We start from the raw sequence: 9,848 nt of genomic DNA, 5'->3' as shown, positions 1-9,848 counted from the left end.
TTCGCTCTTTGCAGAGGTTGATTGGCAAAGCCTGGGTGGGAACAGAAGCAAAAGCACTCGAGAGCTTTCCTGAACACAGATTCTTCATTGTAATGAAATTAATGGTGAGCTATGTCTTGGCCTGGCTAACGTAATTCACTGGGTCCCAAGTCATAAGCCTAGTCCTCCCCTCTGTGTGGATGAAGGACTTGGAGGTGGATTAATGGACTGTTGGTCCTTCCTAGTGTCTACTCCCTGGTCTTCAGTGGGCCTCTGGGGTCCTGGGTTATGCAGCATTTCAGCACTGCCACAGTGGTCCCAAGAAAAGCCCTTTCCTCTCTGAGAAGCAGCCCCGGACTTCCTGCCCTGACTTTGCTCATGTTTCCATAATTTCTCCTAGAAATCTTGATGGTTCTGTGTCCCTGCAAGTCCTAAATTGTTGATCCCAACCTCCTTCTATGTCTCTTGTTTGGTGTCTCTAAGTCACATTCAGATGTCCAGATTGGGTTCCTTTTTGCTGTAGCAGGCTCTACCTGTTTTTCTGGTGACCTCAGCAGACTTTTAAAGGAAATGGTTTCATAGAACAGAAAGACTTTAAGTACACTCATCTGTCACAAAGACAAGGATTAACACTGCAACTAAGATAGGAACGACCCAGAATTTTCCACATTCAAAATTATTTCAAACATTAACCCGTTGATCCAAATGGAGTTGAGCAGTGAGCAATGCCAACCCCATATTAGAAAAATGAACTTGTCAAGGTTGAATCATTCATTGCTAGTCAAGGCAGAAGCCCAGCATAGAACTCTCACCACTTCTACCACCTCCAGAACAGGAGTTACGTTTTAGGAAAACAAAACTTTCCACCTAATAAGAGTCAAGCAAAGAGCTCTTGTTCTAGAGACTCAGCACCATTATCTCAAGCATCCATACACTGAAAAAAATTACATTTTTTTTTTCAAAGAGAGATCACAAGTAGGCAGAGAGGCAGGCAGAGAGAGAGAGGGAAGCAGACTCCCCATTCAGCAGAGAGCCCTATGTGGGGCTCGACCCCAGGACCCTGAGATCATGACCTGAGCTGAAGGCAGAGGCTTAACCCACTGAGCCACCCAGGCGCCCCAAAAAATTACATTTTTGAGCAAGAATTAGCTGATTAATATCCCATACCTTGTCCAACAAACAATACAGGAAATACATACATATAATAAAATATAAGTTTAAAATTGAATAACAGGGCCAGAGAAGTGTAAATTAGAACAAATACAAAATAAAGATGAAGGAACTAAAAACATCTTACACAGTTACAATAATTGAGCAGTAAATTAACCTCAAAGTTTTCTGATAGCCAAAGCAAAGAAAGAAGTAGGGTCATTTACAAAAATATTATTATTCACTAGGGAAAAAATACTCTTTCCTCAGGAAGCAAAGCAGTTTGCTTTTGGTTCTGAAGATGTCTCATGGAAGACTTCAGCAAACGAAGGAATGTTTTCATGAAATGTTTTAAGATATATCCTTGAAATTAAACCTTGGGTAGGCTGTGGAATCTCTCTGAATAGCAGTTTACCGCGATGTCAATCCATTTTAGAGGACCCATCATCCATGCTTGGGCAAAGCTGAAGCTGACACATTTTTATTAAATGTATCTAAAAATTTCATGTGATAAATCTTAAAACATAAGATTTCATGTGATAAATCTTAAACATAAGATTTTAAAAAGAGAGAGATGTGGTCTTTGTCCCCTGCATCCATAGCCCAGTGAAGGGGAACACATAAAAACACAAATAATTCTCATACAGAGTAGCTTGTTGTCTTAGTTGGTTTGGGTTGCTAAGACAGAATACCATAGGCTGGGTGGCTTACACAACAGACATTTATTTCTCACTGTTCTTCAAGTTGGTAAATCCATGATCAAGACACTGACAAACAGTGTCTGGTGAGGACCTTCTTTCTGGTTTGCAGAGGGCTGTCTCCTCGATGTATCTTTACATGGCAGAGAGCTGAGAGAGGGCACAAACTCTCCTGTCTCTTCTTACAGGAGCACTAATCTCATTCATGAGGATCCCAACCTCAGATCTCAGACTAGATCACTTCCCAAAGACTAACGGTCCCCAATACCATCACATCGGGGTTAGGATTTCGACATCTGAATCCTGGGGGACACAAACATTCAGTCCATAACACTTGTGTTTAGTGTTGTTTTAAAGTGTATACAAACAGCTTTGGGACAAATTCATTTTCAAAAGAAATTTTTCCTACCCTTCTGATATAATTATGTTATGAGGCTGGACTCAGACAGTTCTGAAACTACTTCAGCATAAGAGTAGCTACAGACTCCAGGGTTTTCTCTGACTTGGTGAGAAATGTGCCAATCCCTAAACCAACCTCACCAGCCAGGGTGCAGTGCTCTTGGATCTCTAGAAGCAGCTTGGGCCACATGCCCATCCTGGTGGCTGGGACTGAGACCAGGGAGGTGCGATTGTCCAAGGGAAGGTGTACATTCTGTTGCCAAAATAAAGGCTGCTGGGAAGCTCAAAGTCCTCAAATATCCACCCCCTGGTTTTCCCTTCTTCAAATATTTCCCCTGTTTACTGGGTAGGACAATTGGTTTCTTCTGAGATCCCCATGATTCAGATACAGTGGTTTATATATACCTGAATTTGGGGGAGACACAGCGAACATATATCATTTATTTTTCTTATTATTGGGAGAGAAATAGTTAACTGTAAGGAAGCAAAAGTTCTGCCTCCTTTTCTGGTTAAAGCAGATTAATTTATAAAATGTTCCCTATCACCTCATTGTGTTACCAGGGAAGCTTGGTGGAAACCCTCCAGCTCTTGTGCTATTCCTTAAGTCCTGTGCCCCTATTAGCCACCAAATCCTGCTTGGGTCACTTGACTCCAGAATAGCGAGACTGAAAAACAAACACACACACTAAGAGCCTCACCATGAAGAATTAATCAGCTCTTGATGTGAATTATGGCATAAGACCAAGGAACACACTTACATACACCACGGTAGGAGGGGCCCTCTTTAGACTGCATCATGGGGATTTGGGGGCTGCATCTTTGACATCCAGGCAGTTGAATGAAGTTTGTCCAAAGAGATATAGCTCTCCACTCAGATCACACAGTACTGTTAGAATATTTGTACCTGTCAGGGGAATGTATGAACAGGGGCATGGGTAATGCAAAATAAAAGATAATATCAAACATCATTTTATTCCCAAGCCAATTTTTTATACTGTATATGCAATATGTCATCATGGCAACGCACACTTGAGATATGTTAGCCATTTCACAATTATATAGAACAGACTTACCTGTCTAATTCTGTTGAGCTAGAAATCATTTTTCCATCATCTCCAAAATCTCAATGGAAAATTTCCCCTGGGATGTCCCTTTTGAACCTCAAATTCAGTATGTCAGTAAGACTTCTGTATGACCCAAACCTCAGAATTATGTTATTTTCATCTCCTTTTCTCTACAAATTATTTATCAGTCTTCTTGTTAATCAACCTGTCTTCCCCCTCAGTAAATACCTACTAAACTTCTATTCCACTGGCACTGTGCAAGGCTCTGGATGTATGAGGAGGGGGAATAGCAGACATGGTGCCTGCCTCCTGGTGGCTGCTGTCTGACAGAGGAGACAGATGTTACTTAAGTCATCATAGACAACAAGTAAGGAGTCCCAACCAGGACAGGTGCTGAAAGGAGAAATGAGCTCAGTTGTTGCCTCTTCATGATTACTCCTGAGTCTACCTATTCCTTATTTCCCTTTCCCCTAGCCACATTTATCCCCTCAGAGAGAGTTCTCTGCATTAGACCCTCCCTTCTCTTCCTTTCAGCATAATCTGAGGACTCATCCTTGCCAACACCTATAGGGCCTTTTTGCCTGGCTGCCTCATTCTTTGATTTGCCTTTCTTATTTGACTCATTCCCAATTGTTATCTATCCCACTTCCACCACTCTTTAAGACCCAACAGCAGTGCAACCTATTCTTTGAGTCTGTCCTGCTATCTCCCGCCAGAGCTGATCTCTTCTCTCCACAAGTGACACTCTTTGTCCACATCACTTTAGTGGGCTATCTTACATGCTATGGTCATTTGTGTGCCTCTTTTCTCCTGTCAGTTTTGTAAGTGCCTGGAGGTCAAGAACTCAATGTAGTGGTCACATGTTATTGTTTTGGATGTACCAGCATCTGAAGTCCCTTTCTCATCTGAGTCCTTGTTGAAGACCCATCCCACCTTCTACTATAGAAGTTCCCAGACGCTCCTGTTCCCAGCTTTATTTTTAGTTAAGATGTGTACACGTGACTTATATTCTCCCAAACAAATGCCTCAAATGGGGCTGTGAAGGGAAAGCTAGGCAAGGCAGCAAGAACAGCAAAGATGCTCTTTGCTGGAGATGGCAGTGCAGCAGGACAAAGCTCCCAGGGCAGCAGTGGTCATGCTGTCGATGGAATCTTGCAGTGCCCATGAGAGTGAAGTCAGTGTGACAGTTTCCCCACCAGATTGGGTCTGTGATGTGACTTTAGGCTTTGTCCCTGTTGGCATAGCCACATCTCCCTAGGATTCTGTGAGCGATTCAACATCTTTAATAAATCCCTTTCTGTTTAGCACAGTCAGAGTCTATTTCAGCCTCCAAAGATACTAACACAGAGCCTCAATCACTGCAGAAAATGTGTAAATATTTGTTACATGGGTAAATTAATAAATCTGTTATTGCTATCTGTAATAGCCTAAGATTATATTTCTTCATACATAAACAGGCTAATAATTCCTATTCCAAATGGAGGTTGTAAGAATTGAATAGGATAATGTATGCAGACAACTGGTACTTAGTAGGTAAGCAGTAAAAAGTAGTTATTATTGATAGAAATATGAATCTCATGATGGTGATAACAATCAGTGAATAACCTGTTTCTTGCATAGGAGGAGAGAGTTTGAGTAGGTGGGATATGTATCTTAGACTTACTTTTTTTTTTAAGATTTATTTATTTTAGAAAGAGAGAGAGAGAGAAAGAGAGAAAGAGCAAGCACAAGTGGGAGGGGCAGAGAGAGAGGGAGAGAAAAATTTCCAGCAGACTCCAAGCTGAGTGGGGAGCCCAATACAGGACTCAATCTCATGACCCTGACATCATGGGTCAGAGCTGAAACCAAGAGTCAGACGTTTAACTGAGTGCCACTTAGGCACCCCACACATCCTAGACTTCTAAACTTGCTTCTTTTATTCCATATTTAAATACTGGTTGCCCATCTGTTCCATGAAATGTGCAAGTTGTTGGCATGGACTTGTCACCTGGCTGGATTCGTGAATGCAGTTCTATGTGCACAATGCACCTGAGAGTGAGTCTACATTAAAACAGGTGATTCTTTTTTTTTTTTTTTTAGCATTTTTAAAATTTTATTTAAAATTAATTAATTAACATATAGTATGTTATTAGTTTCAGGGGTAGAGTTTAGTGATTCACCAGTTGCATATAACATCCAGTTCTCATTATATGAAGTGTTCTCCTTAACGCCTATCACCCAATTCCCCATCCCCCACCCACCTCCCTTCCAGCAACCCTCATTTTGTTCCCTACAGTTAAGTTTCTTATGGTTTGTCTCTCTCTGGTTTCATCTTATTTGTTTTCTTTTTTTTTTTTAAGATTTTATTTATTTATTTGACAGATCACAAGGCAGAGAGAGAGGAGCAAGCAGGCCCCCCACCCAGCAGAGAGCCCGATGCAGGGCTCGATCCCAGGACCCTGGGATCATGACCTGAGCCAAAGGCAAAGGCTTTAACCCACTGAGCCACCCAGGCGCCCCATCATCTTATTTGTTTTCCCCCCATTCCCCTATGTTCATCTATTTTTTTTCTTAAATTCCACCTATGAGTGAAATCACATGATAATTGTCATTCTCCGATTGACTTATTTCACTTAGCATAATACTCTCCAGTTCCATCCATGTGGTTGCAAATGGTAAGATTTCATTTTTTGATGGCTGGATAATATTCCACTGTATATATATATGTATATATACCACCTCTTCTTTATCCATTCACTTGTCAGTGGACATCTTGGTTCTTTCCATGGTTTGGCTATTATGGACAATGCTGCTATAAACATTGGGGTACATGTGCCCTTCGAATCATTATGTTTGTATCCTTTAGATAAATACCTGGTAGTGCAATTGCTGAGTCATAGAGTAGCCCTATTTTTTAGCTTTTTGAGGAAACTCCATACTGTTTTCCAGAGTGGCTGCACCAGTTTTCATTCCCACCAACAGCGTAAGAGTGTTCCCATATCTCCACATCCTCACCTACATCTGTTGCTTCCCGACTTGTTAATTTTAGTCATTCTGACTGGTGTAAAGTAGTATCTCATTTTGGTTTTGATTTGTATTTCCCTGAAGCTGAGGGTTGTTGAGCCTTTTTTTCATGTGTCTGTTGGCCATTTGTATGTCTTCTTTGGAGAAATGTCTGTTAATGTCTTCTGCCCATTTTTTGACTGGATTATTTGTTTTTGGGTGTTGAGTTTGATAAGTCCTTTATATATTTTGGGTACTAGCCCTTTACCTGATAAGACATTTACAAATATCTTCTCCTCTGTAGGCTGTCTTTTAGTTTTTTTGACTGTTTCCTTTGCTGTGCAAAAGATTGGTTATGGACGTTGGGGAGGGTATGTGCTATGGTGAGTGCTATGAATTGTGTAAGATTGATGGTTCACAGACTTGTACCCCTGAAACAAATAATACATTATATGTTAATTAAAAAAAGATTTTTATCTTGATGAAATTTTTGCTTTTGTTTCCCTTGCCTTTGAAGATGTGTCTAGTAAGAAGTTGCTGTGGCTGAGATCAACAAGGTTGCTGCCTGTGTTCTCCTCTAGGATTTTGATGGATTCCTGTCTCACATTTAGGTCTTTCATCCATTTTGAGTCTATTTATGGTGTAAGAAAATGGTCCAGTCTCATTCTTCTGCATGTGGTTGTCCAATTTTCCCATTGAAGAGACTGTCTTTTTTTTCCCATCAGATAGTCTTTCCTGCTTTGTCAAAGATTAGTTGACCATAGAGTTGAGGTCCATTTCTGGGTTATCAATTATGTTCCATTGATCTATGGGCCTGTTCTGGTACCAGTACCATATTGTCTTGATGATTACAGCTTTGTAATACAGCTTGAAGTCTGGAATTGTGATGCATCCCAAAGCAGGTGATTCTTTTGACATTTTACCACCTTGAGAGCCTCAGAAAAAGCCTCAGGAGTCCATGTCAGGAAAACCAAGGTTAAGAAACAAACTGTTGGCACCAAATCTTTAGCTAATACAAAAGGTTTTTCAAAGAACCAGAGTGCCCCTTGCAGGACAATGGAGGAACTTGAAGGATGAGAGAATGATCAGAAAGGTGGCCATGTAACTGCAAGGAAGAGAGAGCCAGGTCAAGCAAAGAGCAAGTTAAGAACAGCTTCCAGCTGACGGGACAGTGAGGAACCAGAAGCAGATGGCAACCTGGCTCTGAAACCAGTTGCTGAAAACACAAAATAGTCTTAAAACTGTGTGACAATGTTAACACCATTGATCAAAGTTCCTTTATAGCGCTACCAAACAGATGATTATAACACATTCTCATACCTAGGGCGAACATTTTTGATATTTTGTTCACACAGTTGTTTTTTGTTTTTTGGGTTTTTTTTTTACATTAAGTTTGGCTTTTAAAAAATATTGCATTAAAGAATTATTTATCTTGATTGTTGACTTGCAGGGAGGAAGGGACTTAAATTTTGCTCCTCACTTCCCTCACCTTGGTCCCAGCCTTGCTCATACCAAACTGAAGGGAAAAACACTCACACATATGACCCCATTCACTTCTCATAGCAGCCCAAGACATAGGGGTCACTAGCTTCATCTTACAGTGGAACAGACTGAGCCACAGGAAGATTAAGTGTCTTGCCAAACTTTTAAACTGAAAACTTGAACCTGTTCAAGTTGAATTTGAACACAAGCTGCATTCTTAACACCAAAACACAACCACAGTGCAGAACAATAATACAAAAGACAGCGTAAGGAATCCAGTAATAATGGATTGAAATATATGAATAAAATTCATTATAAGAACTATTCTAATTGAAATTGACATTGCAGGATGCTCAAGGCACTTGTTTTCTAAGTCCAAGCAATTGTTTTCCAAGGAGTACTTGACATACACCTCTCAAAAATTATGCTGAATCACACGCTTTCATGATATTTTCTGCTCTAAACAATCATCTTTCTTCACACATTCTTTAAGCCATCAGCTGGATTTGGCATGCAAGCAAGTTCAGTGTCTTAAAACCCTGCTTGTGCTCCCCTAGTCCATCATAGCAACCTGCTTTAAGTATTCATTTCTTCCTTAGTTAAAACCAGGAATTGGTTTCCCTTGGATACACACCACCAAAGCCATTTTTAATTAAATTTCTGAGAAACTTGGCAGAAGGAAGGAGAAAACATTTGACTAGGCAGGCAGGCTTCATGAGAATGATATCCATAAGTTCTGCAGAAAAATTATTTTCATTATTTTATAATTACAGTTGACCCTCGAACAACATGGATTTTAATTGCACAGGTCCACTTCTCTGCAGATTCTTTTCAATAAATACAGTATAGTACTGGAAACATATTTTCCCTTCCTTGTGGTTTTTTTTAATAACATTTTCTTTTCTCTAGCTTACTTTACTGTGAAAATACAGGATATAACACATATAACAAACCAAATACGTTAATTGACTGTTATCAGTAAGGCTTCCAGTCAACAGTAGGTTATTAGTTAAGTTTTGGGGGAGTCCAAAGTTATATGTGGATTTTTGACTGCATGGGGGAGTCAGTTCCCCAAAACTTTGCATCATTCGAGTGTCAAGTGTATAATTTATTCTTGTTCACATATTTACCTACAGAGAGCTCTCTGGAGCATATAGGTAGTAAACTGCAAAAACTCCAGCCAGACTCTGGACTTAGGCCAAAAGTGGAAACCTCTAGGTTGCCCATGCATCTCAGACTTCAGCACTAAGGGTATTCAAGAAAATCAAAGCTTTCTTCTCAGGGCTTTCTTTGCAGTTTGAAAGTTTCAGCACTTTATGGGGAGAACAGTGGATAAATATGCTATGAAAGACACCAGAAAAAGGACTTATCAGCTCTTTCATGCATGTGCTTTCAGTCTAGATTTTAGTGATGCTAAGAGAATTCAGAATTATATGTGAATTCTACTTGGGTAGCCCAGTTTGTCTGCAGAGAGAACAGCCATTTAAATTAAGTGAATGAATAAGAAAAAATTTTTTTTCAAGAGAAATGGTTGTGAGCTATTTCTTTAGATAGCTCTGGGAAATTCACTATTATTAAATGCACTTTAATGACATAGTTAAATGTTCCCAAAGGAAAGGTTTGTATATACTAAATGTCCCCGATGAACTGTTCATTATTTATTTGTGAGACAAATACTGATGTTTCAAACAGTGTTCCTGGGGTTGGGGATATAGCAGTAATGAAAGTAGGCAAAATCCTTGCCTTCTGGAAGCTTACATTCCTAGGGTGAAATGGACTATAAAAAGACAGACAAATACTGATACAATTTCAAGTACTAATAAAAAACAGTAAATCAGAGTCAGGGAATAGAGATTGATGATATGGTGGGGGCTGGTCATTGTAGATGGGATATTCTGGCAAGACTTTTCCAGGAAGGTGACATTTGAATAAATGCCTTAATGATGTGAATGAGTGAGCCATATAGGAATCTTCAGGAAAAGCCTTCTAGACAGAAGGACCATCTAGAATGTGAACTCCATAAAAGTAGAAACTTTGTTTTGCTCACTATGTCCCCAGATACAGGGCATGATACATATCAGACATTTCATACATT

The sequence above is a fragment of the Lutra lutra genome, chromosome 2 (genome assembly GCF_902655055.1).
Source record: "Lutra lutra chromosome 2, mLutLut1.2, whole genome shotgun sequence".
Lineage (NCBI taxonomy): Eukaryota > Metazoa > Chordata > Mammalia > Carnivora > Mustelidae > Lutra > Lutra lutra.
Note: the sequence above shows the minus strand (reverse complement) of the source record.